This window comes from Astyanax mexicanus, chromosome 18 (assembly GCF_023375975.1).
Source record: "Astyanax mexicanus isolate ESR-SI-001 chromosome 18, AstMex3_surface, whole genome shotgun sequence".
Classification (NCBI taxonomy): Eukaryota; Metazoa; Chordata; class Actinopteri; order Characiformes; family Acestrorhamphidae; genus Astyanax; species Astyanax mexicanus.
Window position 1 is genome coordinate 31,084,386 of NC_064425.1, and position 27,532 is coordinate 31,111,917.

A 27,532-nucleotide genomic window follows, 5' to 3' on the forward strand; every position below is an offset into this window, starting at 1 on the left:
AGACTAAAGCTTTGTGAAATAAGATCATTTGTCCTAACCCGTGCATTGGGAGAGCTATATAATGTTTCAATCCAGTTTATGAAGGATGGACCAAATCCAAATTTATTTAGAACTGCTAACAGAAATTTCCAATTTACCCGGTCGAATGCTTTCTCTGCATCTAAAGAGACAACTATGGTTTCTAATTTGTTAATGGAACAGTAATCTATTACATTTATTAGTCGACGTGTGTTATCGGCTGAGTGCCGGCCTTTGATAAAAACCTGTTTGGTCCGAATGTATAATGGATGGAGTGATTTTTTCTAACCTCCTTGCAAGAACTTTGCAAATTATTTTAAGGTCTACATTTATAAGCGAAATTGGGCGATAGCTGGATGGGAGTGTTGGATCTTTGCCTGGTTTAAGAAGCAAGGTAATGTTGGCAGAGTTCATGTTTGGAGATATTATGCTGTCCTTCTTGATTTGAGTGACCATTCTAAAAAAAATGGGTTCTAACACAGACCAGAATTCTTTATATAACTCTGCAGGAAAGCCATCTGGACCTGGAGCTTTATTATTTGGGAGATCCTGTATTGCTTTAAAGAATTCGGAAGATGAAAAAGGTGAATCAAGAGTCATAACCTGTTCCTCATCTAGTTTAGGTAGATTTATATTTTTCAAAAATTCTTCAATGTCAGCATCAGATGGATTAATCTGTGATGAGTATAATGCCTCATAAAAGTCTTTAAAATTGTTATTAATTTCCTGTGGGTCATGAGTAATGTTACCAACAGAGTCTTTAATTGAAGAAATAGCTGTTTTTTCTTTATTTAGTTTTAATTGGTTTGCCAGGAATTTTCCAGATTTATTTCCATGCTCGAAGTTTTCCAAACGCAGCCTCTGCAACATAAATTGTGTCCTTTTATCAATGATTTCATTTAGTTCCAATCTTAATTTCCGCAGGGTGTTAATTATATGTTCTTGTGGTGAAGCAGCATAGGCTGTTTCTAATGATTTTATTTTCTGTTCCAATTCTGACACACGAGTTTTTTCTTTAATTTTCCCTGCTTCCCAAAGAACACATGGCGATATTCCAGGCAGGTCATTATGTTCTAAATATATAGCCCACTCTTTTTTGAAGTAATTAATGAAATCTTGTTCATTAAGTAATGATGTATTAAATCTCCAGTTCCTAGCTGGTGGTATAACTCTTTTCCGTGTCAAAGACATAGACACCGGTGCGTGATCGCTAATAATGATAGGGTGAATTTGAGTGTCTGTGATTTCCCTCAACATAGAGCTGCTAACTAAAAAGTAATCTAAGCGAGAGTGAGATTTATGTACGTGTGAGAAAAAACTATACTCTCTCAGAGTGGGGTGATGTGAACGCCAAGCATCGCATAGACCAAAATCCTTCATGTACTGTTTAAGAATGTCTGCAGACTGCCAGTTCCTTTGACTCACTGCTGTACTGAGCCTGTCAATCTCTTCATTAAGTACCAAGTTGAAGTCTCCTCCTATCACCAGTGTGGTGTCAGAGTGATCAGAAAGTGAAGTGAAAAAGGTATGAAAGAAGGAGGGGTCATCAACATTTGGCGCATATATACTAGCAATGCAAAAATTAATATTTTGAATAGATAAATTAAGTATTATAAATCTGCCTTCTGGGTCTGATATAGTGTTTCTGATGGTGAAGTTTAACTTTTTGTTAATCAATATAGCTACACCTCTTTGTTTGGAGTTATAACAGGCTGAGTATGTGTGAGGAAACTGTGGAAAGGAGAATGTTTGCGCAGATGTTTTAGATACATGTATCTCCTGTAGAAACACAATGTCAGCCTTTAAATCATTTAACCGATGGGCAATTTTTACCCTCTTTTCCCCCGAACCAGCTCCACGTACATTCCATGAGACAAACCTCAGCATGCTCATATTTGAGTTACCTGGGAAAGTCACGTGTGCTCACTAACGGTGTGTGTGTGTGTGTGTGCTCTCGCATGTAACCTGTATGACTGTGTGCTCGTGTGGTAAACATGTTGGGTGCAAAAAAAAAAAACAAAAAAAAACAATGAGTGCTTAACATGGTAACAGTCTGCTATACTGATTGACCCGGCATTAATAGTTATAAACAGACATATATAATGAGCTTTTAGCGGAGAAGGAGTGAAAGAGTCAGAACAGACGTGTTTGTATACAGATCACCTGGTCAGTACAGTCATGGCGTGGTTTTCTGGTCGCGGTGAAGCTGTCCGTTCACGTAGAGTTTATCCACCGCGATGACAGCCCGAGAACCTTCCTGGATGTATTTTTTCGGATAGGGAACAGAACTTTGCGTCGCTCCAGGATTTCTTTGGGAAACTGGTCGTTAACGCTGAAGTCCGTTCCCCTCAGCTCTCGCCCGCGGCTCTTCACCAGTTCCTTCTGTTTGAAGTGTTCAAACTTAGCCACGATGGGTCTGGATCGGTGTCCTCCGGGTCATTTAGCTCCTATGCGGTGAACGCGAGCGAAGGTGATGGTCTTCACGGTGTCCTCCGGAAGCTTCAGGTAAGTCTGTATGAACTCCTTCACTGTTGTCTCCGGGTTTTCCTCTTGCTTCTCTGGTAATCCAGAAAACACGAGGTTGTCTCTCATGCCGCGGGCCTGGAGCTCGAGGACGGTCTCTTTTATTTTTTTATTTTCCTCTGAGAGCTGGTTCATTCCCTTAGTGAGGGAGTTCACCGACTCTCTGAGGGAAGTGTTTTCCGCAGCGAGTGTTTCCACCTGCTGCTGGCTGAACTCCACAGACTCCCGCAATGCCTGAAACTCCTTATGGAGAATTTCCAGAATGGAAAGGCGAGCGTCGAAACTGGACAGCTTCTTATCTATGGACTCCAGAATATCCACCATATCGCTGGAATGTGAAGTAGCCCCAGGAGAATCTTCAGGGCGACTCCTCTTGGCGGACGGAGCTCCTTTTTTACCTGAGGGAGTCGGCGTTTTGTCTGGTTTCCCCATGACAACTCGCTCGAAACACTCGTCAATAAAAGTTTGCAGACTGTCCAGGTCCTCTTCGCCGTCCTCCAGTGCGCTTCAGGTAGTTATTATCTAACTAATATAAACTTTATAGCCTTTAAAGCTGTCTAAATCTAAGCTGGCTAATTAATCTATACAGCTAGTGTTTAGCAATCACTGCCTCGCTGCCTTGCTCAATACTGCCGAGATTCGCGTTAAGGTCTCGCGTTACCTCAGCATCTCAGCCCTAAGCGTTGGAAAATCTGTTTTAATAATCTTATTAAAATTAAAAAACAACTGCATCCATCTCAGAGTACCAGCAGCGTCCGTATTAAACTAGAGCTATAAAATACAAGATAGTTAGCACCTAAATCAGTTATTGTTAATGATATTATTACTGATAATCACCTTACTGCACTATGTCTGTGTGAAACCTGGGTTAAACCTGATGAATATATCGCTTTAAATAAACCTCCAGGTTTTAGCCATTTCAGTTACCCACGCAGCTCTGGTCGTGGTAGAGGTGTAGCCACAATTTATGATTCAATGTTAGGTATAACTCAAAAACTCATCATTTGATGCTAAGTCGTTTGAAGTTCTTAGTTTTAAAGTAGAAGGCCCATCTCCTGCTTCCAAAACGCAGCATTAATTTCTGCTGATAACAATGTATCGTCCTTCTGGACCATACTCAAATTTTATCAGTGAATCAGTGACTTTCTAGCAGCAGTAACTCTTCTTTCTGATAAGGTCGTAATTGTTGGAGACTTTAATATCCACTTTGAAAAGAATCAGGATCCACTAAAGGTTGCATTTAAATCATGTTATTGGCCCCGCTCACCAATATAGTCATACATTAGATTTAGTTTTGACACTGGGTATCGAGGATGAGAGTACAGTTACTCTCTCAACATGATTCAATATCCGATCAGTATTTAATTATGTTTAAAATAGTTCTGAATCAAAATATCCTCCTCCCGCCCCGCTATATCAGCAAGCATAACATAACCTCAATAGCTAATGCATTTAAAAAACAACCCCCCAACTTAACTATCTCCTTCTCGTCCCATGAAAAAGATGAAGCACATAACAGAAAATCTACAAACTGTGCTCCGCTCTAACCTGGATCGTGTAGCGCCGACAAAAATAAAACAAATTATGGAAAAAAGCAACCTCCGTAGTATAACGACCACACGCACATTAAAACAAAACGCCCGTAACTTTGAATGTAAATGTGACATATATATATATATATATATATATATATATATATATATATATATATATATATATATATATATATATATATATATCTTAGCCCTAGATTCCTTTTCAGTACTGTGGCTAAAAACTTACCAGCAAATCAAAAACAAACTAGCTCCGTTATCTCTGCCGACATTAATAGTAAAGGTATATCTTGAGTATTTCAGACGGGTTACAGAAATAAATGTAATTAGCTCATCAAAATAGTCATCTTGTAAATTAGATCCAGTACCCACACAGTTACTTAAACAATCACTGCCAAAGGTGGGTAAACCATTACTAGAAATAGTCAGTTTATCCCTTAGCATGGGCTTCGTACCCAATTCTCTTAAATTGGCGGTCATTAAGCCCATTATCAAAAAGCCAAATCTGGACCCCCGCGAGCTTGCTAATTATAGACCAATTTCTAATCTTCCCTTTGTAGCCAAAATTCTAGAAAAAAATTGTGTTTAAGCAACTGTGCTTTTATCTACAAAGCAATAGTATTCATGAGGTTTTTCAATCTGGATTTAGACAAAACCATAGCACTGAAACAGCTTTACTAAGAGTAACTAATTATTTACTTTCAGCTCTTGATAGGGGCAGCACTGCCATCCTTGTACTGCTAGATCTTAGTGCTGCCTTTGACACCATAGATCACGCCATTCTGCTCGATAGGGTACAAAATCTTATAGAAATTAAAGGATCTGCCCTCACGCTGGGTAAAATCATCCGTAGTCATGGTATTAACTTTCACTGCTATGCTGATGACACAGAACTTTACATTTACTAAACCCAACAAGTACCTCTGTCTAAATTAAATAACAGACTGTATTAAAGAGATTAAAAATTAGATGACACACAACTTTCTCTTACTTAATTCTGATAAGACTGAGGTCCTTCTATTAGGTTCTAATATTGATAAAAACAAACATTAATACTTATACACATAGATGGTCACTTAATTATACCTGGTAAAACTGTGAGAAGCCTTGGGGTCATCTTTGACCCAATTCTTTCGTTTGATGCTCACATATGTAGCATAGTTAAAACTGCATTCTTCCTTTTACGAAATGTAGCTAAAATCCGCAGTATACTCTCTCTGGAAGATGCTGAGAAGCTGGTGCATGCATTCAAACCTCGATGCTGGACTACTGCAACATGTTATTGGCTGAAAGTCCACATAAATTACTTCATAAACTCCAGCTAGTTCAGAATGCAGCCGCAAGAGTGTTTACTAGAGATAGAAAGTTTGATCACATTACCCCTATTCTTTCATCCCTGCACTGGCTACCTGTTAAATTTCGTATAGATTATAAAATACTTCTCCTGACAATCTTTCTGTATCCCTTACCACTCCATATTTGACAATTTAATGTGTTCTCAGAGGCACGTTTCTGATTCGGATGATGGAGCTGTTGCCCCTTAACCGTCTCCACCGCTGCACAGGAGTGCGCCATGGTCTGCTGCACCATAGGAGGCTTTATGGCATTCCCGTCACGGCCGGTTTATCTAGAGAAGATCTTCTTCTGCTGGTGGAAAACATGCTGGGCTGCGGAGACCCAGTCGGCAAAGCCTGGCGGAAAGCGAGAGTCAAAGTCCTTCTCTCTTTAGGTGGCCAAGAAGTCCTGCCGTTCTGCTGCTCTACGGCTCTCCACTCCACGTCCCCTCTGTTCTAGCACCTGAGCTTTTATCGATCCAAGCCATTCCAGATATTGAAGGTCAATCACAACTTTAAGAGGATGTGTCTTGTTTTTAATGTATTTTTTATGGTTCTTGTTTGGATATAGATGTTAATCAGAAATATGTCCCACAATTCCACAAAACCAGCAAACAATCAGGATATGTGAATCCTCTTGGTATGTTAAATTTGTAATAATTGAGTGAATTTGTAATTTGTGTGATTGTATGGTTTGTTTGTAAAATAATTTTAAATTTATTTTATAAAGCAGGCCTGGCCCACCTGGTTGAAAGTATTACACCACCTGGATTCAACACTGCACCCAGTACTTCAACAATTTCCTAACCACAGGGGGCTTTAACTACCAACAACGGTTGCAGTTTGGTCTTTAAGCCGAACTCAACAAGCAGCCCGGAGAGGTCGTGGGGAAACATCCAGGTAGTGTCCCGTGCATTGAGGACAAACCATTCTTTGCAATTCTAAGAAACATCTCTCAACAAAACCAAAAAAGATATTGGATAGTGTTGCTAAAGTCTCAGAGCAATATTTTAAGGTTTTTATTGAATTACGTAGACAGTCTGCCATCTCATCAACATGAAAGATATTTAGGAGCTACACAAGAAAGACAGATTTCTCAGAACTTAAAAAAATTGGCGTATCAAATTTCGTGACACAAGACCATCTCAAACATTAACACAAATATTGTTTAAAAAAGGTATATGACCAGTTGCTCCAGTCATCTCCAGTAAAGTTGGATGGGATTCCACCAAAGGGTCGGAGTGGGAATCCCTGACAGGGGTTCATGAGCGCCACGGATATGACCGTTTAAGGATTAAATCTCTTATCCTAGTCATAGTATCAACTCTTATTACTGCCTTGAATAACATCATCGTACTTATGTGGGCTTAGTGACTAATCTCTTCTTTTTTTTTTACTTTCTTCACAGATAACTTTGCCTGTAAGCTGTTCTCTGAATCCAGAGTTCAAGAAGCAAGGGTGGTCTGCAAACGTTCCAGATGTTGCAACCATTGTCAAGCAGTGAAAGTCTTCTGGTGCATGGACACCGCCATTGGACAGTGCTTCATTGCAGAAGCTGTGCAGGACGCAGAAGTGGAAGGGACTTGAAGTTGCAGAGATAGCAGGAAAGGGTATTGGGATGTTGGTTACAAGGCATTTTCTTGCCTTGGGAGAAGTAGTTTGTGACTACCATGGTAAAGTGGTTTCAAGACAGGAGTGCTTAGTGACCCACAATTCTACAGTAGCGAGGGGGAGTGGCTACATGTTTTTTTTTTTATATAAAATTCTCGGCAGGTAGCCAGGTGTATTGAAGCTCATGAGGAGGAGCGTCTGTGCCATCCTGGAATGCACACATTTGACCACTAAATTAATCACTCCTCAAAGAGGGCCAATCGAAGGCCTAGATCGCATAGTGTAGATGGCAAGGACTTAATCCTCTTCTTCACCATAAGTGACAATAACGAGTGCTGGATGGACTGACAGACATGCAGTTTGAATATCTACATGCCCAGGCCATGTACAGGAGGTGTGTGAAGATACTTCATCAGGACAAACTGCTGGGCTGGTCGACACCCACTGGAGTACACACTTTGTGCTTGGCAGTGACATCAAACCGGCATAGAGAGCAGCGGTGAGTGACGCAACTTCCGGCTTGCGTACCTGTTTGCTGTTGGTTTAGCTCGTCTCTGTTTTAGCTATTTCTTTACATTTTATACTATTTATTAACATTAAACCGTCTTTATAACCTTCCTAAACCTATAAAATCCCTCAGGTAGCTATTATTTTCGTGTTATTACTCGTTTTTTGCTGTTGTTTGTGTGTGTTTGTGCTTACTTCGAAGTAATGGTGACTGCGGAAGACCGTGCTCTCCTGACACTCAGTGAGGAGCTCGCCCGTCTGGATCGGCAGATCCAGCGCCTGCTCCAGAGGCAGTCGGAGCTCCACCGGCAGAAGACGAGGCTGGAGGAGTCCAGCGATGCCTCCTTCGCGGCCGTCTCCACCCCGGAGCTGCCGGCGCGGCGGACACCGTCTGTCGCCATCTTCACCCCCGCTCCGGGAGGGGCCTGGGAGCGCCAGCGCGGCCGAGGAAACCGGGTTTCCCCCCCTACCTTCTCAGACGGATTTTGAGTCCACAAACCGGTTTGAGGTCCTTAGCTCGTCGCCGTCGCCTCCTTCACCTCCCCCAGCCCCGAGGAAAACAGATAAGGGCAATATCCTCATTGTCAGGGATTCTAGTTTTAGGCATTTAAAGGTGTCTAACGCTAAGGGTAATGCTGCAGTGTCGTGTCTTTAGGAGCTCAGGTCCTGGACGTCGCCCGGCGGCTTCCTAGGGTGCTTCGGCATCGCGGGGACCCCGGCACAGTCATCCTGCATGTGGGTACCAACGACACATCCGCCCGGCGCAGCGAGGTTCTGAAGGAGCACTTCTGCACTCTTCTGGACACCGCTCGCAGACTGACCCGCGCCAGTCTCCTCATCTCTGGTTCGATGCCCACCTACCGCCGCGGGAGCCAGCCGTTCAGCCACCTCTAAGCTCTCCACTGCTGGCTGCGGGACTGGTGCTCTGCTAGTGGAGTCGGCTACGTGAACAACTGGGAGAGTTTACGGGAGCGTCCAGCCCTCTTCCACCAAGACAGGCTTCACCCCAGTCGCCTGGGATCCACTGTCCTCTCTGGAAACATTGGGGCGGTGCTATGCCGGGACTGACTGGCTCTAACCAGTCATACCGGCCAGGTTAGTGGTCTAAGTAATGGGCAGTTTAGTAATATACATCGTTCTAATGATTTATCTTGCCAATTTCCTTTTCATAAGACCGTGAGTTTTAATTATGTGCCTTTTTCTGATACAAAGGTTTAGGATTGAGACTGTGTCTTTCCCCCATGTCGCTCGAAATCGAAAAGGTCAGAAAATCTGTTTTAATAATCTTATTAAAATTAAAACAACTGCATCTGTCTCTCAGAGTACCAGCAGCGTCCACATGAAACTAGGGCTATTAAATATAAGATCGCTAGCACCGAAATCAGTTATTTTTAATGATATTATTACTGATCACCTTACTGCACTATGTCTGTGTGAAACCTGGGTTAACCTGAAGAATATATCGCTTTAAATGGAGTCTACCCCCCCAGGTTTTAGCTATTTTAGTTACCCACGCAGCCAAGGGCGTAGGAGCGGACTTGATATTGGGGGGGACACATTTGCCAATATGAACCCAAGCCCACTCTAAAAGTAAATTATTATTATAAGGTGATTTAACAACCTAAACATGTTACTCCACGTTACATTTACTGTTGTTAGAAAAAATTATGCATGCAATGTCTGAATAATATACATACGACAAAAATAATCAGTTATCACCTAATATTTAAAATAATATAACAGATTTGTTTATTATTATTATTATTATTATTATTATTATTATTATTATTATGTATTGGCATGTCAATTCTGTCATATATTTACATTTTCTCCTGCACTTTTTTTTTTTTACTGAGAGCTCTTCTTAAGATGGTGTCCTTTTTTGTAAAAGAATGTAACTTTAAGTTTCATAGAGATTTTTATAAACATCAGGACATGTGGTCTTACTGTGAACTACAAATGAACAGAAGTCACGTTACAGCAGTGTTTATCAATCCTGTTCTTACATATTCTACTGCATATTAACACTGTTCTGCATATTTTAGAGCTTCCTCTGCTTTAAAGGCATTTAATAAAGTTAGTGGTGGTATGATGTGTCTAATACACTGCTGGATATACATAATGATTAATTTAGGCTCCATAGGGGGCTAAATTTGCACACTGTCTTGTTATTTATTATTCTTTGTCTGTATTGTGTTGTATTGTCTGTCTGCACTTTTGTACTGTTGCACTATTGTTCTGTCTACACTGTGTTTATGTGCACCATGGTCCCTGGAGGAACGTTGTTTCGTTTCACTGTGTACTCTGTATATAGCTGAAATGACAATAAAAACCACTTTGACTTTGACTTTAAAGGATTTTAACAGGTAAACTCAGTAAATTACTGTTTATTATCTGATCAGCTGGATCAGGTGGAAATTTTTTGGGGCAGTGATCGGGGTTAAGAAACTGCTTTAAACTACAAACATAAAGTACTGTACTAAATTCTGACTATCCACTACATCTGGCTTCTAGTTAACTAGTTAGCTAAATGAATATTCGTTCATTATAGCTCACAGTAAGTCCTGTAATCCTAAATTAATTGAAAATGAAACAGTGATTAGCTGATCAGGTACAGGGCAAGTTGAACATTACATATATAGTTTTTTTTTTTCTTTAACCTTGACTCCCAATCTAGCTCATTCCAAAGTTAAGCTAACTCACTAACACAGCTGCAGTTTATTAATCACAGTGGGTTTAATCTGTGGGCTAATTCAGATACGTGTATTTTTAACCAGCTAGCAGAAACATATCATCACAGTTGACGTGGTTAACCTATCGTTACCTTTCTTTTAGAAAAATATCCGTATATCCAGATCTGCTTTAAAATCAGCTGAAGCTGCTGCACCCCGATCCCGCTGCTAAATCTCACAGCGAGGGGGAGGGGCTTCCAAACAGCAAACTGCCTCTCCTTCGCGCGGCGCAAAACCAGCAAGCTGATTGGCTGTTTCTACTGAGAGGCGGGACTTAATACCTGAACCGGCTTCGTGATTGGTCTTCTCATTAATAGTACACCTGATCTGAGCGAAAAGATGTCATTTTTGGGGGGGACAAATCCACCTGTTTCTAATATTGGGTGGGACATGTCCCACCCATCCCCCCCGGTTCCTACGCCTATGCACGCAGCTCTGGTCATGGTGGTGTTGCCACAATTTACGACTCAATGTTAGGTATAACTCAAAACTCAGGATTTGATGCTAAGTCGTTTGAAGTTCTTAGTCTTAAAGTAGCAGGCCCATCTCCTGCTTTCAAAACGCAGCATTCATTTCTGCTGATAACACTGTATCGTCCTCCTGGACCATACTCAGACTTTATCAGTAAATTTGCTGACTTTCTTGCAGCAGTAACTCTTCTTTTTGATAAGGTCGTAATTGTTGGAGACTTTAATATCCACGTTGAAAAGGATCAGGATCCACTAAAAATTGCATTTAAATCAGTTTTAGATGCTCTAGGCTTCAAACAAAATTTTATTGGCCCCACCCACCGATGTAATCATACATTAGATTTAGTTTTGACACTGGGTATTGAGTCTGAGAATACAGTTACTCTCTCAACATGACTCAATATCCGATCACTATTTAATTGTGTTTGAAATAGTTTTTAATCAAAATATCCTACTCCCGCCCCGCTATATCAGCAAGCATAAAGTAACCTCAATAGCTAACGCCTTTAAAAACAACCTCCCTGACTTAACTATCTCCTTCCCGTCCCATGAAAAAGATGAAGCACATAACAGAAAATCTACAAACTGTGCTCAGCTCTAACCTGGATCGTGTAGTGCTGACAAAAATAAAACTAATTACGAAAAAAAAAAAAGTTTCTCTTTTTGTCTCGGTTGTTTCTCTTTAATTCCTCCAAGTAACACTGCGAGGTTACATTACTGTTATAAATGTAGTATTTTCATTTATTTTTCTGGTGCGCACCATCTGTATTAGCTTTTCTCGCTTTATTCTCCCACCTCTCACCGCCTGCTTCTCCTGTGTGGCTCCACGTGCTCGCATCTGCACAGATCTGATTGGCAGAGGAGAGCGTTTGGTGATTGCGCTGTAAAGCACGTAAACCATAAAGACAAACGTTCGATGCTTTAAATGAACATGGTCAGAATTATATCCTTCTCTGTAGTTTATCAGTTTGGTTCCGGATTGGACAACGTCTGGTTCTGGACCTGGACCGCGGTCCGCCTATTAGTGACCCCTGCTATAGACATAGACGGTCACTTATTATACCTGGTAAAACTGTAAGAAACCTTGGGGTCATCTTTGACCCAGTTCTCTCGTTTGATACACACGTAGCATAGTTACAACTGCATTCTTCCATTTACTTCCAGAAGGCGATTAAAAAACGCACTGCCAGTCGGCTGTTAATAAAGCAGATTTTATCTCCTCTTATGCAAATCATCTATCATTACAACTGCTTGCCCTGACTGAAACTTGGATTAATCCTGAAAACACTGCTACTCTGGCGACACTTTCTAATAATTATTCCTTCTCCCATACTTCTCGTCTCTCAGGACGAGGAGGTGGAACTGGCCTATTAATCACTAATGGCTTGAAACATACTCCATCATTACCTGCAAACACATACAATTCATTAGAGTATCATGCCACACTGGTTAATACTCCAGCAAAACTTGCCATTATTGTTATCTACCGTCCTCCTGGACAAATGAGTGAACTCGACATGCTCCTGTCTTCTATCCCTGAGCAAGATTGTCAGACCTAAAAAATTACCAACTGCTCCTGGCTTCTTTTTCAGCCAACCTTACTACTGCTAAAGCTGAATTTTATCACAATAAATTTAGCTCCCTCACAGACTCCCGGAAACTATTTGCTACATTTAAATCACTACTCAACCCTCCTCCTCCTCCTCCGGCTATATGAGTCACTGCTGAAACACTTGCCTCATTCTTTACTGGGAAAGTGGCAGCTATCAGCAACCAGTTTACTGATGTAACATGTAGCAGTCCTAATACATACTCTGCTGCCCGGTATCCCTCTACCGAAGGAGTCACTTTCTGCTCGTTCACTCCTCTTACTGAGAACGAGATACAGGCTCTCCTAAAACGTAGCCGTCCTACTACGCGTCCACTTGAGCCAATTCCTTCAAACCATCGCACCTGCAATTATTCCGGCTATCACTCACACCATCAATGCCTCTAACTTCTGGTGTATTCCCAACTGCACAAGCACATGTGACACCACTGCTTAAAAACTAGTCTCACTACTACCTTGGCTCAAACACTAGAAAGAGCAGTTTTAAATCAGGTCTCTGGCTTCCTCTCCCAGAATGACATCCTGGCCCCAAAAAAGGACACTCTACCGAGACGGCTCTGTTGTCTGTGACTGAAGCGTTGAAAACTGCCAGAGCTGCAGGTCAATCCTCAGTGCTCATTCTGCTGGACCTCTCGGCCGCCTTCGACACAATCAACCACGACTTCCTCCTAACTATACTCTCAAACATGGGGATCTCAGACAATGTGCTTTCCTGGTTCAAATCATACCTCACTGGGCGCTCATTCAAGGTGTCATGGCAACTCCTTATCCACTGGGGTTCCCCAGGGTTCGGTACTGGGTCCCCTTCTCTTCTCAATATACACCGCCTCTCTAGGTCAGGTTATCCGCTCACATGGCTTTTCCCACCATTGCTTTGCTGATGACACTCAGCTATACCTGTCATTCTCACCTGAAGATCACTCAATCTCTGCACGGATATCGCAGTGTCTCTCAGACATATCCTCATGGATGAAGGAGCATCACCTTCAACTAAATCTCTCAAAGACTGAACTTCTGGTAATACAAGCAAAACCTTTCTTTTAACACAACTTCACTATAACCATCGACTCATGGTCACCCCACTGCTCATTGAGCTCCATTGGCTACCAGTTGATGCTCGAATCTAATTCAAAACTCTTTGATCACATTACACCTATTCTTTCATCCCTACACTGGCTACCTGTTAAATTTCGCATAGATTATAAAATAATTGACGTATAAATCCCTCAATGGTCCGGCCCGCATTATCTGGAGCAACTTCTTACGCCTTACAACCTGCATGTTTTTGCACTCTTCCTTTTTTTCTGGGAGGGGAGGAGAGAGAGAAATATCAGTTACTTCCCTTGGCCAAGGGTGGGACATTGGCAAAAACATTTAACTTGAGATTTGCCAAAAGCTATTTTGCCCGAAACACAGGCCAGCTAAAATGTAAGATGGAACTTTTTGAAAATAAAATTCCAGTTGTGGAAATGAGGGCCTTTATGATTCTGGTGATGCTGAGAAACCTGCTGTAGGAGCGGGTGTTCTGGCCTTTAATAGATCCAGACTTGTACTTTTTGGGCTTGACTATAAAATATTATCTAAAGCTTTTTCTAACAGACTTAAAAGCTGTAAATGGGGAAAATCTCTGTATCCCTGACCACTCTGTATTTGACATTTTAGTGTGTTCTAGTGTGGTTTCGATATATCTGTCTCGGCTGTCTGTCATGTTTCTGATTCGGATGATGGAGCTGTTGCCGCTTCGACGTCTCCATTGCTGCACAGGAGTGTGCGTCTCTCTGCTCAGGACTCGCCCTGGTCTGCTGTGCCTTCGGAGGCTTATGGCATTCCCATCGCAGCCGGTTTATCTAGAGAAAATTTCTCTGCTGGCGAAAAAAAACCCTGGGCTGCGGAGACCCAGTCAGCAAAGCCTGGCGGAAAGCGGAAGTCAAAGTCCTTCTCTCCTTGGGTGGCCAAGAAGTCCTGCTGTTCTACCTCTCTCCACTCCATCCCCCCTCCGTCCTCTGGTCTTGGCCAATGCTGCTTCGCTGGACTCTCAGCTGGTCCAAGTGCTTCAGTCTCAATTTTTTTCGGGGGATCGACTCCCGGCTGTCTGCTGTGGCAGAGCGCCTGGGCTCCGCCCCTGGACCTGGCATGTCCTCAGCGTCACACCCCCTTCTCGCTCCTGCCTCGACTGCTGCTGCGCCTGACGCTGCCGTTCCCACTGCCGCTCCCGCTGTTGACGAGCCCATGCCCGGTCCCTCTGTTGCTGTGGTCCAACCCTCCTTCACTCAGCCCCTGCTGGCTATGGGTAGGCCTTTTGTCTCTCTTGCCATGGCTGATGTGTCTCCTGGCATGCGTTCAGACATTATAGCTGGTAAGGACATTAAATCACACCCTCATTCATTTACTACATTTTATTTAGTGTTACAATTCTGTTCTTGGTTAACAGGAGTTTTCTTCATCTAGGAGCATCTGAGCTTGGATCAATCCAAGCCATCCCAGATATTGAAGGTCAATCACAACTTTAAGAGGGTGTGTCTTTTTTATTTATTTTATGGTTCGTGTTTGGATATAGATGTTAATCTGAAATATGTCCCACATTTCCACAAAACACATCAGGATATGTGAATCCTCTTTAAATGTTAGTAATGTGTGTGTAATGTGTGTTTTTACTTAAACTGTATGCAGATTTGAACAACCCTGGCAGCCTGGTGACACGGTGAGTTACGCAACTTCCGGCTTGCGGACCTGCTTGCTGTTTGTTTAGCTCTTCTCTGCTGCTAGTCTCTGTTTTAGCTATTTCTTCACATTTTATACTATTTATTAACTTTTAACCGTCTTTATAACATTCCTAAACCTATAAAATCCCTCAGGTAGCTATTAGTTTCGTGTTATTACTCGATTTTTGCTGTTATTTTTGTGTGTTTGTGCTTACTTCGAGGTAATGGCGACTGCGGAGGACCGTGCTCTCCTGACACTCAGCGAGGAGCTCGCCCGTCTGGATTGGCAGATCCAGCTCCTGCTCGAGAGGCAGTCGGAGCTCCACCAGCAGAAGACGAGGCTGGAGGAGTCCCTCGATGCCATCTCCACCCCAGAGCTGCCGGCGCGCGGCCAAGGAAAGCGGGTTTCCCTCCTACCTTCTCAGCACCTACGGTGCTTCGGCATCTCGGGGACCCCGGCACAGTCATCCTGCATGTGGGTACCAACGACACGTCAGCCCGGCGCAGCAAGGTCCTGAAGGAGCACTTCCGCACTCTTTTGGACACCGCTCGCAGACTGACCCGCGCCCGCCTCCTCATCTCTGGTCCGATGGCCATCTACCGCCGCGGGAGCCAGCTGTTCAGCCGCCTCTACGCTCTCCATTGCTGGCTGCGGGACTGGTGCTCTGCTAGTGGAGTCGGCTACGTGGACAACTGGGAGAGTTTTCGGGAGCGTCCAGCCCTCTTCCACAGAGACGGGCTTCACCCCAGCCGCCTGGGATCCACTGTCCTCTCTGGAAACATTGAGGCGGTGCTATGCCGGGACTGACTGGCTCTAACCAGTCATACCGGCCAGGTTAGTGGTCTAAGTAATGGGCAGTTTAGTAATATACATCGTTCTAATGATTTATCTTGCCAATTTCCTTTTCATAAGACCGTGAGTTTTAATTATCTGCCTTTTTCTGATACAAAGGTTTAGGATTGAGACTGTGTCTTTCCCCCATGTAGCTCGAAATCGAAAAGGTCAGAAAATCTATTTTAATAAGCTTATTAAAATTAAAACAACTGCATCCGTTTCTCAGAGTACCAGCAGCTTCCGTATGAAACTAAGGCTAGTAAATATAAGATCGCTAGCACCGAAATCAGTTATTGTTAATGATATTATTACTGATAATCACCTTACTGCACTATGTCTGTGTGAAACCTGGTTTAAACCTGAGGAATATCGCTTTAAATGAGTCTACCCCCCCACAGGTTTTAGCTATTTTAGTTACCCACGCAGCTCTGGTCGTGGTGGTGGTGTTGCCACAATTTACGACTCAATGTTAGGTATAACTCAAAACTCAGAATTGGATGCTAAGTCGTTTAAAGTTTTTAGTCTTAAAGTAGCAGGCCCGTCTCCTGCTTTCAAAACGCAGCATTCATTTCTGCTGATAACACTGTATCGTCCTCCTGGACCATACTCAAATTTTATTAGTGAATTTGCTGACTTTTTAGCAGCAGTAACTCTTCTTTCTGATAAGGTCGTAAAAGAATTTAATATCCACTTTGAAAAGGATCAAGATCCACTAAAAACTGTATTTTGCAACTTAACCATCTCCCTTCCGTCCCATGAACATGATCTCGAGCACATAACAGAAAATCTACAAACTGTGCTCCGCTCTAAACTGGACCGCGTAGCGCCGACAAAAATAAAACAAAGGGATAAAAAGCTAGCACCATGGTACAATTAAAACAACAACAGCGAGCCCCATTTACTGCAGTAAAGTGACTTATAAATAGGCTTGTTGGGAGTTGATCTGTCGCTTACGGCCATACCACCCTGAGAACGCCCGCTCTCGTCTGATCTCGGAAGCTAAGCAGGGTCGGGCCTGGTTAGTACTTGGATGGGAGACCGCCTGGGAATACCAGGTGCTGTAAGCTTTTCCATCTTTCCTTTATTTTTTACTCTGTTCAATCCATGATGTCACAATTTTTTACAAGGCTACACTGTGTTTACTCTTCATATAAAACACTTACAGTAAACCATATACAGATTAAATACTCACTTAAAAGTTCTTTCATTTTTCTGAAGGAGAATATTCTTTCTTCATGCTAATAAATAAAGAACAAAATGCATTATTTTTTATTTTCTTAACATATAGGTACAGGGCGGCTCACTCCTGTTCATGGGGCTCTACCACCCTGAAGATTTCAAATTTAACACACCTGAGTCTAGAATGTTCACTTGATCCTGAAGGTCTTACTTGGATCAAGTGTGTTGCGGTCTCAGGCTGTTTGGATGGCAGGGGTGAAAAAAATTCAAAGAGCACCTTCTGTAGGACAAGGGGCCTTTCTTTAACTGTATGCTAAGTATACTTTAATATGTGTGTATGATTTTATTTATTTATTTCTCAGAATATTCTTTGTAAATATGATTTTTTTTTTAATTGGGCTTTTTTTTACTGGGCCTAATCTGAAGCTTCCATTCCATTGAGTAAGAAACGTAGAGCAAGAAAATTGAAAAAAAAAATGAAGAGATAAAAATTAAGACATATAGGGAGTTTTTGTCTTTTTTTCTTTGGTTACTTTTTGTAGTGAAAGTTAAAAGGAGCTTTTATTTTGAGGCAAGATCTTTGTATTAGTCCGTAGAGCTGCTTTACTTTTGTCAAGAGCAGTAAATGACAGTGAAAAGACTCAGGTCTGTGAGTGACTTATAAATAGGCTTGTTGGGAGTTGATCTTTCGCTTACGGCCATACCACCCTGAGAACGCCCGATCTCGTCTGATCTCGGAAGCTACGCAGGGTCGGGCCTGGTTAGTACTTGGATGGGAGACCGCCTGGGAATACCAGGTGCTGTAAGCTTTTCCATCTTTCCTTTATTTTTTACTCCGTTCAGTCCATGATGTCACAATTTTTTACAAGGCTACACTGTGTTTACTCTTCATATAAAACACTTACAGTAAACCATATACAGATTAAATACTCACTTAAAAGTTCTTTCATTTTTCTGAAGGAGGATATTCTTTCTTCATGCTAATAAATAAAGACAAAATGCATTATTTTGTATTTTCTTAACATAGGTACAGGGCGACTGACTCCTGTTCCTGGGGCTCTACCACGCTAAAGATTTCAGATTTAACACACCTGTGTCTAGAATGTTCACGTGATCCTGAAGGTCTTAATTACCTGGATCAAGTGTGCCGCGGACTCAGGCTGTTTGGATGGCAGGGGTGAAAAAAAATAAAAAGGCACCTTCTGTAGGACACAGGGCCTTTCTGTAAATGTATGCCAAGTATACTTTAATGTGTGTGTATGATTTTATTTATTTATTTCTCAGAATATTCTTTGTAAATATGATTTTTTTTTAAATTGGGCTTTTTTTTATTATTGGGCCTAATCTGAAGCTTCCATTCCATTGAGAAAGAAACGTAGAGCAAGAAAATTGAACAAAAAAAAATGAAGAGATAAAAATTAAGACATATAGGGAGTTTTTGTCTTTTTTTCTTTGGTTACTTTTTGTAGTGAAAGTTAAAAGGAGCTTTTATTTTGAGGCAAGATCTTTGTCTTAGTCCGTAGAGCTGCTTTACTTTTGTCAAGAGCAGTAAATGACAGTGAAAAGACTCAGGTCTGTGAGTGACTTATAAATAGGCTTGTTGGGAGTTGATCTTTCGCTTACGGCCATACCACCCTGAGAACGCCCGATCTCGTCTGATCTCGGAAGCTACGCAGGGTCGGGCCTGGTTAGTACTTGGATGGGAGACCGCCTGGGAATACCAGGTGCTGTAAGCTTTTCCATCTTTCCTTTATTTTTTACTCCGTTCAATCCATGATGTCACAATTTTTTACAAGGCTACACTGTGTTTACTCTTCATATAAAACACTTACAGTAAACCATATACAGATTAAATACTCACTTAAAAGTTCTTTCATTTTTCTGAAGGAGGATATTCTTTCTTCATGCTAATAAATAAAGAAAAAATGCATTATTTTTTATTTTCTTAACATAGGTACAGGGCGACTGACTCCTGTTCCTGGGGCTCTACCACGCTAAAGATTTCAGATTTAACACACCTGTGTCTAGAATGTTCACGTGATCCTGAAGGTCTTAATTACCTGGATCAAGTGTGCCGCGGACTCAGGCTGTTTGGATGGCAGGGGTGAAAAAAATTAAAAAGGCACCTTGGGCCTTTCTGTAAATGTATGCCAAGTATACTTTAATGTGTGTGTATGATTTTATAGATAGATAGATAGATAGATAGATACTTTATTGATCCCCGGGGGGAAATTCTTGGCATCCAGCAGCAGGTTACACAATACACAAAGTTAAAAAAAGATAAAATATAAAATATAAAGATACATATAAATACAATCAAATAAGAAATAGAATATACAGTGTAAATGTACAGTCTTCGTGTGTGTGTGTGTAATGGAGATGGAGAATGGAGGTAGTGCAGTTGAACACAATAGACAGTGAACACCTGATGTCAGCCAAACAGAAAGTGCAAATACACAGTTATATAATAATTTAAATTAAGCAGTGCAAAAGATACGTAAGCAGTGCAAAAGATACGTAAACAGTAGATGAATTAACTAGTGAATGAACTACTAGTGCAAAATATGGTAGAACTATAAAAAGTGTTCTAGGCATCAGCAAGTCTGAGAGTGTGTCCATAGCTGGGGGTGTGTCCATGGTGTGGCCAGAGTGGCCGGAATGAAAAAGTTTCACAGAGTCTTTAGTTTGCTGTGCTGAGAGGAGTTGAACAGTCTTATGGCCTGAGGAACAAAAGACTTTCGGAGTCTGTCTGTGGAGCAGGACTGGGACAGCAGTCTGCCGCTGAATGAGCTCCTCTGCCTGGTGATGGTGCTGTGCAGAGGGTGGTGAACATTGTCCATGATGTTCAGCAGCTTGCTGAGGGCTCTCCTCTCTGCCAGTGGTGTTAAGGACTCCAGCTCTAATCCCAGCACAGAACCAGCTTTCCTCACCAGCCTGTCCAGTCGTCCAGCATCCCTCTTGCTGATGCTGCCTCCCCAACACACAACAGTGTAAAAGAGGACGCTGGCTACCACAGACTGGTAGAACATCAGGAGGAGTTATTTATTTATTTCTCAGAATATTCTTTGAAAATATGATTTTTTTTAATTGGGCTTTTTTTTTTATTGGGCCTAATCTGAAGCTTCCATTCCATTGAGTAAGGAACGTAGAGCAAGAAAATTGAACAAAAAAAATGAAGAGATAAAAATTAAGACATATAGGGAGTTTTTGTCATTTTTTCTTTGGTTACTTTTTGTAGTGAAAGTTAAAAGGAGCTTTTATTTTGAGGCAAGATCTTTGTATTAGTCCGTAGAGCTGCTTTACTTTTGTCAAGAGCAGTAAATGACAGTGAAAAGACTCAGGTCTGTGAGTGACTTATAAATAGGCTTGTTGGGAGTTGATCTTTCGCTTACGGCCATACCACCCTGAGAACGCCCGATCTCGTCTGATCTCGGAAGCTAAGCAGGGTCGGGCCTGGTTAGTACTTGGATGGGAGACCGCCTGGGAATACCAGGTGCTGTAAGCTTTTCCATCTTTCCTTTATTTTTTACTCCGTTCAGTCCATGATGTCACAAATTTTTACAAGGCTACACTGTGTTTACTCTTCATATAAAACACTTACAGTAAACCATATACAGATTAAATACTCACTTAAAAGTTCTTTCATTTTTCTGAAGGAGGATATTGTTTCTTCATGCTAATAAATAAAGAAAAAATGCATTCTTTTTTATTTTCTTAACATAGGTACAGGGCGACTGACTCCTGTTCCTGGGGCTCTACCACGCTAAAGATTTCAGATTTAACACACCTGAGTCTAGAATGTTCACGTGATCCTGAAGGTCTTAATTACCTGGATCAAGTGTGCCGCGGACTCAGGCTGTTTGGATGGCAGGGGTGAAAAAAATTAAAAAGGCACCTTCTGTAGGACACAGGGCCTTTCTGTAAATGTATGCCAAGTATACTTTAATGTGTGTGTATGATTTTATTTATTTATTTCTCAGAATATTCTTTGTAAATATGATTTTTTTTTAATTGGGCTTTTTTTATTGGGCCTAATCTGAAGCTTCCATTCCATTGAGTAAGAAACGTAGAGCAAGAAAATTGAACAAAAAAAAATGAAGAGATAAAAATTAAGACATACAGGGAGTTTTTGTCTTTTTTTCTTTGGTTACTTTTTGTAGTGAAAGTTAAAAGGAGCTTTTATTTTGAGGCAAGATCTTTGTATTAGTCCGTAGAGCTGCTTTACTTTTGTCAAGAGCAGTAAATGACAGTGAAAAGACTCAGAGTGACTTATAAATAGGCTTGTTGGGAGTTGATCTTTCGCTTACGGCCATACCACCCTGAGAACGCCCGATCTCGTCTGATCTTGGAAGCTAAGCAGGGTCGGGCCTGGTTAGTACTTGGATGGGAGACCGCCTGGGAATACCAGGTGCTGTAAGCTTTTCCATCTTTCCTTTATTTTTTACTCCGTTCAGTCCATGATGTCACAATTTTTTACAAGGCTACACTGTGTTTACTCTTCATATAAAACACTTACAGTAAACCATATACAGATTAAATACTCACTTAAAAGTTCTTTCATTTTTCTGAAGGAGGATATTGTTTCTTCATGCTAATAAATAAAGAAAAAAATGCATTATTTTTTATTTTCTTAACGTATAGGTACAGGGCGGCTCACTCCTGTTCCTGGGGCTCTACCACGCTAAAGATTTCAGATTTAACACACCTGAGTCTAGAATGTTCACGTGATCCTGAAGGTCTTAATTACCTGGATCAAGTGTGCCGCGGACTCAGGCTGTTTGGATGGCAGGGGTGAAAAAAATTAAAAAGGCACCTTCTGTAGGACACAGGGCCTTTCTGTAAATGTATGCCAAGTATACTTTAATGTGTGTGTATGATTTTATTTATTTATTTCTCAGAATATTCTTTGTAAATATGATTTTTTTTTAATTGGGCTTTTTTTTTATTGGGCCTAATCTGAAGCTTCCATTCCATTGAGTAAGAAACGTAGAGCAAGAAAATTGAACAAAAAAAATGAAGAGATAAAAATTAAGACATATAGGGAGGTTTTGTCTTTTTTTCTTTGGTTACTTTTTGTAGTGAAAGTTAAAAGGAGCTTTTATTTTGAGGCAAGATCTTTGTATTAGTCCGTAGAGCTGCTTTACTTTTGTCAAGAGCAGTAAATGACAGTGAAAAGACTCAGGTCTGTGAGTGACTTATAAATAGGCTTGTTGGGAGTTGATCTTTCGCTTACGGCCATACCACCCTGAGAACGCCCGATCTCGTCTGATCTCGGAAGCTAAGCAGGGTCGGGCCTGGTTAGTACTTGGATGGGAGACCGCCTGGGAATACCAGGTGCTGTAAGCTTTTCCATCTTTCCTTTATTTTTTACTCCGTTCAGTCCATGATGTCACAATTTTTTACAAGGCTACACTGTGTTTACTCTTCATATAAAACACTTACAGTAAACCATATACAGATTAAATACTCACTTAAAAGTTCTTTCATTTTTCTGAAGGAGGATATTGTTTCTTCATGCTAATAAATAAAGAAAAAATGCATTATTTTTTATTTTCTTAACATAGGTACAGGGCGACTGACTCCTGTTCCTGGGGCTCTACCACGCTAAAGATTTCAGATTTAACACACCTGAGTCTAGAATGTTCACGTGATCCTGAAGGTCTTAATTACCTGGATCAAGTGTGCCGCGGACTCAGGCTGTTTGGATGGCAGGGGTGAAAAAATTTAAAAAGGCACCTTCTGTAGGACACAGGGCCTTTCTGTAAATGTATGCCAAGTATACTTTAATGTGTGTGTATGATTTTATTTATTTATTTCTCAGAATATTCTTTGTAAATATGATTTTTTTTTAATTGGGCTTTTTTTATTGGGCCTAATCTGAAGCTTCCATTCCATTGAGTAAGAAACGTAGAGCAAGAAAATTGAACAAAAAAAAATGAAGAGATAAAAATTAAGACATATAGGGAGTTTTTGTCTTTTTTTCTTTGGTTACTTTTTGTAGTGAAAGTTAAAAGGAGCTTTTATTTTGAGGCAAGATCTTTGTCTTAGTCCGTAGAGCTGCTTTACTTTTGTCAAGAGCAGTAAATGACAGTGAAAAGACTCAGGTCTGTGAGTGACTTATAAATAGGCTTGTTGGGAGTTGATCTTTCGCTTACGGCCATACCACCCTGAGAACGCCCGATCTCGTCTGATCTCGGAAGCTACGCAGGGTCGGGCCTGGTTAGTACTTGGATGGGAGACCGCCTGGGAATACCAGGTGCTGTAAGCTTTTCCATCTTTCCTTTATTTTTTACTCCGTTCAATCCATGATGTCACAATTTTTTACAAGGCTACACTGTGTTTACTCTTCATATAAAACACTTACAGTAAACCATATACAGATTAAATACTCACTTAAAAGTTCTTTCATTTTTCTGAAGGAGGATATTCTTTCTTCATGCTAATAAATAAAGAAAAAATGCATTATTTTTTATTTTCTTAACATAGGTACAGGGCGACTGACTCCTGTTCCTGGGGCTCTACCACGCTAAAGATTTCAGATTTAACACACCTGTGTCTAGAATGTTCACGTGATCCTGAAGGTCTTAATTACCTGGATCAAGTGTGCCGCGGACTCAGGCTGTTTGGATGGCAGGGGTGAAAAAAATTAAAAAGGCACCTTGGGCCTTTCTGTAAATGTATGCCAAGTATACTTTAATGTGTGTGTATGATTTTATAGATAGATAGATAGATAGATAGATACTTTATTGATCCCCGGGGGGAAATTCTTGGCATCCAGCAGCAGGTTACACAATACACAAAGTTAAAAAAAGATAAAATATAAAATATAAAGATACATATAAATACAATCAAATAAGAAATAGAATATACAGTGTAAATGTACAGTCTTCGTGTGTGTGTGTGTAATGGAGATGGAGAATGGAGGTAGTGCAGTTGAACACAATAGACAGTGAACACCTGATGTCAGCCAAACAGAAAGTGCAAATACACAGTTATATAATAATTTAAATTAAGCAGTGCAAAAGATACGTAAGCAGTGCAAAAGATACGTAAACAGTAGATGAATTAACTAGTGAATGAACTACTAGTGCAAAATATGGTAGAACTATAAAAAGTGTTCTAGGCATCAGCAAGTCTGAGAGTGTGTCCATAGCTGGGGGTGTGTCCATGGTGTGGCCAGAGTGGCCGGAATGAAAAAGTTTCACAGAGTCTTTAGTTTGCTGTGCTGAGAGGAGTTGAACAGTCTTATGGCCTGAGGAACAAAAGACTTTCGGAGTCTGTCTGTGGAGCAGGACTGGGACAGCAGTCTGCCGCTGAATGAGCTCCTCTGCCTGGTGATGGTGCTGTGCAGAGGGTGGTGAACATTGTCCATGATGTTCAGCAGCTTGCTGAGGGCTCTCCTCTCTGCCAGTGGTGTTAAGGACTCCAGCTCTAATCCCAGCACAGAACCAGCTTTCCTCACCAGCCTGTCCAGTCGTCCAGCATCCCTCTTGCTGATGCTGCCTCCCCAACACACAACAGTGTAAAAGAGGACGCTGGCTACCACAGACTGGTAGAACATCAGGAGGAGTTATTTATTTATTTCTCAGAATATTCTTTGAAAATATGATTTTTTTTAATTGGGCTTTTTTTTTTATTGGGCCTAATCTGAAGCTTCCATTCCATTGAGTAAGGAACGTAGAGCAAGAAAATTGAACAAAAAAAATGAAGAGATAAAAATTAAGACATATAGGGAGTTTTTGTCATTTTTTCTTTGGTTACTTTTTGTAGTGAAAGTTAAAAGGAGCTTTTATTTTGAGGCAAGATCTTTGTATTAGTCCGTAGAGCTGCTTTACTTTTGTCAAGAGCAGTAAATGACAGTGAAAAGACTCAGGTCTGTGAGTGACTTATAAATAGGCTTGTTGGGAGTTGATCTTTCGCTTACGGCCATACCACCCTGAGAACGCCCGATCTCGTCTGATCTCGGAAGCTAAGCAGGGTCGGGCCTGGTTAGTACTTGGATGGGAGACCGCCTGGGAATACCAGGTGCTGTAAGCTTTTCCATCTTTCCTTTATTTTTTACTCCGTTCAGTCCATGATGTCACAAATTTTTACAAGGCTACACTGTGTTTACTCTTCATATAAAACACTTACAGTAAACCATATACAGATTAAATACTCACTTAAAAGTTCTTTCATTTTTCTGAAGGAGGATATTGTTTCTTCATGCTAATAAATAAAGAAAAAATGCATTCTTTTTTATTTTCTTAACATAGGTACAGGGCGACTGACTCCTGTTCCTGGGGCTCTACCACGCTAAAGATTTCAGATTTAACACACCTGAGTCTAGAATGTTCACGTGATCCTGAAGGTCTTAATTACCTGGATCAAGTGTGCCGCGGACTCAGGCTGTTTGGATGGCAGGGGTGAAAAAAATTAAAAAGGCACCTTCTGTAGGACACAGGGCCTTTCTGTAAATGTATGCCAAGTATACTTTAATGTGTGTGTATGATTTTATTTATTTATTTCTCAGAATATTCTTTGTAAATATGATTTTTTTTTAATTGGGCTTTTTTTATTGGGCCTAATCTGAAGCTTCCATTCCATTGAGTAAGAAACGTAGAGCAAGAAAATTGAACAAAAAAAAATGAAGAGATAAAAATTAAGACATACAGGGAGTTTTTGTCTTTTTTTCTTTGGTTACTTTTTGTAGTGAAAGTTAAAAGGAGCTTTTATTTTGAGGCAAGATCTTTGTATTAGTCCGTAGAGCTGCTTTACTTTTGTCAAGAGCAGTAAATGACAGTGAAAAGACTCAGAGTGACTTATAAATAGGCTTGTTGGGAGTTGATCTTTCGCTTACGGCCATACCACCCTGAGAACGCCCGATCTCGTCTGATCTTGGAAGCTAAGCAGGGTCGGGCCTGGTTAGTACTTGGATGGGAGACCGCCTGGGAATACCAGGTGCTGTAAGCTTTTCCATCTTTCCTTTATTTTTTACTCCGTTCAGTCCATGATGTCACAATTTTTTACAAGGCTACACTGTGTTTACTCTTCATATAAAACACTTACAGTAAACCATATACAGATTAAATACTCACTTAAAAGTTCTTTCATTTTTCTGAAGGAGGATATTGTTTCTTCATGCTAATAAATAAAGAAAAAAATGCATTATTTTTTATTTTCTTAACGTATAGGTACAGGGCGGCTCACTCCTGTTCCTGGGGCTCTACCACGCTAAAGATTTCAGATTTAACACACCTGAGTCTAGAATGTTCACGTGATCCTGAAGGTCTTAATTACCTGGATCAAGTGTGCCGCGGACTCAGGCTGTTTGGATGGCAGGGGTGAAAAAAATTAAAAAGGCACCTTCTGTAGGACACAGGGCCTTTCTGTAAATGTATGCCAAGTATACTTTAATGTGTGTGTATGATTTTATTTATTTATTTCTCAGAATATTCTTTGTAAATATGATTTTTTTTTAATTGGGCTTTTTTTTTATTGGGCCTAATCTGAAGCTTCCATTCCATTGAGTAAGAAACGTAGAGCAAGAAAATTGAACAAAAAAAATGAAGAGATAAAAATTAAGACATATAGGGAGGTTTTGTCTTTTTTTCTTTGGTTACTTTTTGTAGTGAAAGTTAAAAGGAGCTTTTATTTTGAGGCAAGATCTTTGTATTAGTCCGTAGAGCTGCTTTACTTTTGTCAAGAGCAGTAAATGACAGTGAAAAGACTCAGGTCTGTGAGTGACTTATAAATAGGCTTGTTGGGAGTTGATCTTTCGCTTACGGCCATACCACCCTGAGAACGCCCGATCTCGTCTGATCTCGGAAGCTAAGCAGGGTCGGGCCTGGTTAGTACTTGGATGGGAGACCGCCTGGGAATACCAGGTGCTGTAAGCTTTTCCATCTTTCCTTTATTTTTTACTCCGTTCAGTCCATGATGTCACAATTTTTTACAAGGCTACACTGTGTTTACTCTTCATATAAAACACTTACAGTAAACCATATACAGATTAAATACTCACTTAAAAGTTCTTTCATTTTTCTGAAGGAGGATATTGTTTCTTCATGCTAATAAATAAAGAAAAAATGCATTATTTTTTATTTTCTTAACATAGGTACAGGGCGACTGACTCCTGTTCCTGGGGCTCTACCACGCTAAAGATTTCAGATTTAACACACCTGAGTCTAGAATGTTCACGTGATCCTGAAGGTCTTAATTACCTGGATCAAGTGTGCCGCGGACTCAGGCTGTTTGGATGGCAGGGGTGAAAAAATTTAAAAAGGCACCTTCTGTAGGACACAGGGCCTTTCTGTAAATGTATGCCAAGTATACTTTAATGTGTGTGTATGATTTTATTTATTTATTTCTCAGAATATTCTTTGTAAATATGATTTTTTTTTAATTGGGCTTTTTTTATTGGGCCTAATCTGAAGCTTCCATTCCATTGAGTAAGAAACGTAGAGCAAGAAAATTGAAC

The 27,532-nt window shown here is 40.8% G+C and overlaps 10 non-coding genes across 10 annotated transcripts; all 10 read left to right on the top strand.

The window, feature by feature from the left end:
* Positions 1–16,842: 16,842 nt before the first annotated feature.
* LOC125783226 (5S ribosomal RNA) lies at positions 16,843–16,961 on the top strand. The gene has a single exon (XR_007425960.1). It is a non-coding gene; the product is annotated as a 5S ribosomal RNA (ribosomal RNA).
* An 802-nt stretch (positions 16,962–17,763) lies between these two features.
* On the top strand, positions 17,764–17,882 carry LOC125783202 (5S ribosomal RNA). The gene has a single exon (XR_007425936.1). It is a non-coding gene; the product is annotated as a 5S ribosomal RNA (ribosomal RNA).
* Positions 17,883–18,690: 808 nt separating this feature from the next.
* LOC125783203 (5S ribosomal RNA) lies at positions 18,691–18,809 on the top strand. The gene has a single exon (XR_007425937.1). It is a non-coding gene; the product is annotated as a 5S ribosomal RNA (ribosomal RNA).
* A 1,650-nt stretch (positions 18,810–20,459) lies between these two features.
* Positions 20,460–20,578, top strand: LOC125783885 (5S ribosomal RNA). The gene has a single exon (XR_007426605.1). It is a non-coding gene; the product is annotated as a 5S ribosomal RNA (ribosomal RNA).
* Positions 20,579–21,374: 796 nt separating this feature from the next.
* Positions 21,375–21,493, top strand: LOC125783064 (5S ribosomal RNA). Its single transcript, XR_007425799.1, has one exon. It is a non-coding gene; the product is annotated as a 5S ribosomal RNA (ribosomal RNA).
* An 807-nt stretch (positions 21,494–22,300) lies between these two features.
* Positions 22,301–22,419, top strand: LOC125783955 (5S ribosomal RNA). Its single transcript, XR_007426675.1, has one exon. It is a non-coding gene; the product is annotated as a 5S ribosomal RNA (ribosomal RNA).
* An 803-nt stretch (positions 22,420–23,222) lies between these two features.
* Positions 23,223–23,341, top strand: LOC125783204 (5S ribosomal RNA). Its single transcript, XR_007425938.1, has one exon. It is a non-coding gene; the product is annotated as a 5S ribosomal RNA (ribosomal RNA).
* Positions 23,342–24,991: 1,650 nt separating this feature from the next.
* Positions 24,992–25,110, top strand: LOC125783966 (5S ribosomal RNA). The gene has a single exon (XR_007426686.1). It is a non-coding gene; the product is annotated as a 5S ribosomal RNA (ribosomal RNA).
* Positions 25,111–25,906: 796 nt separating this feature from the next.
* LOC125783065 (5S ribosomal RNA) lies at positions 25,907–26,025 on the top strand. Its single transcript, XR_007425800.1, has one exon. It is a non-coding gene; the product is annotated as a 5S ribosomal RNA (ribosomal RNA).
* An 807-nt stretch (positions 26,026–26,832) lies between these two features.
* Positions 26,833–26,951, top strand: LOC125783977 (5S ribosomal RNA). Its single transcript, XR_007426697.1, has one exon. It is a non-coding gene; the product is annotated as a 5S ribosomal RNA (ribosomal RNA).
* Positions 26,952–27,532: the final 581 nt, after the last annotated feature.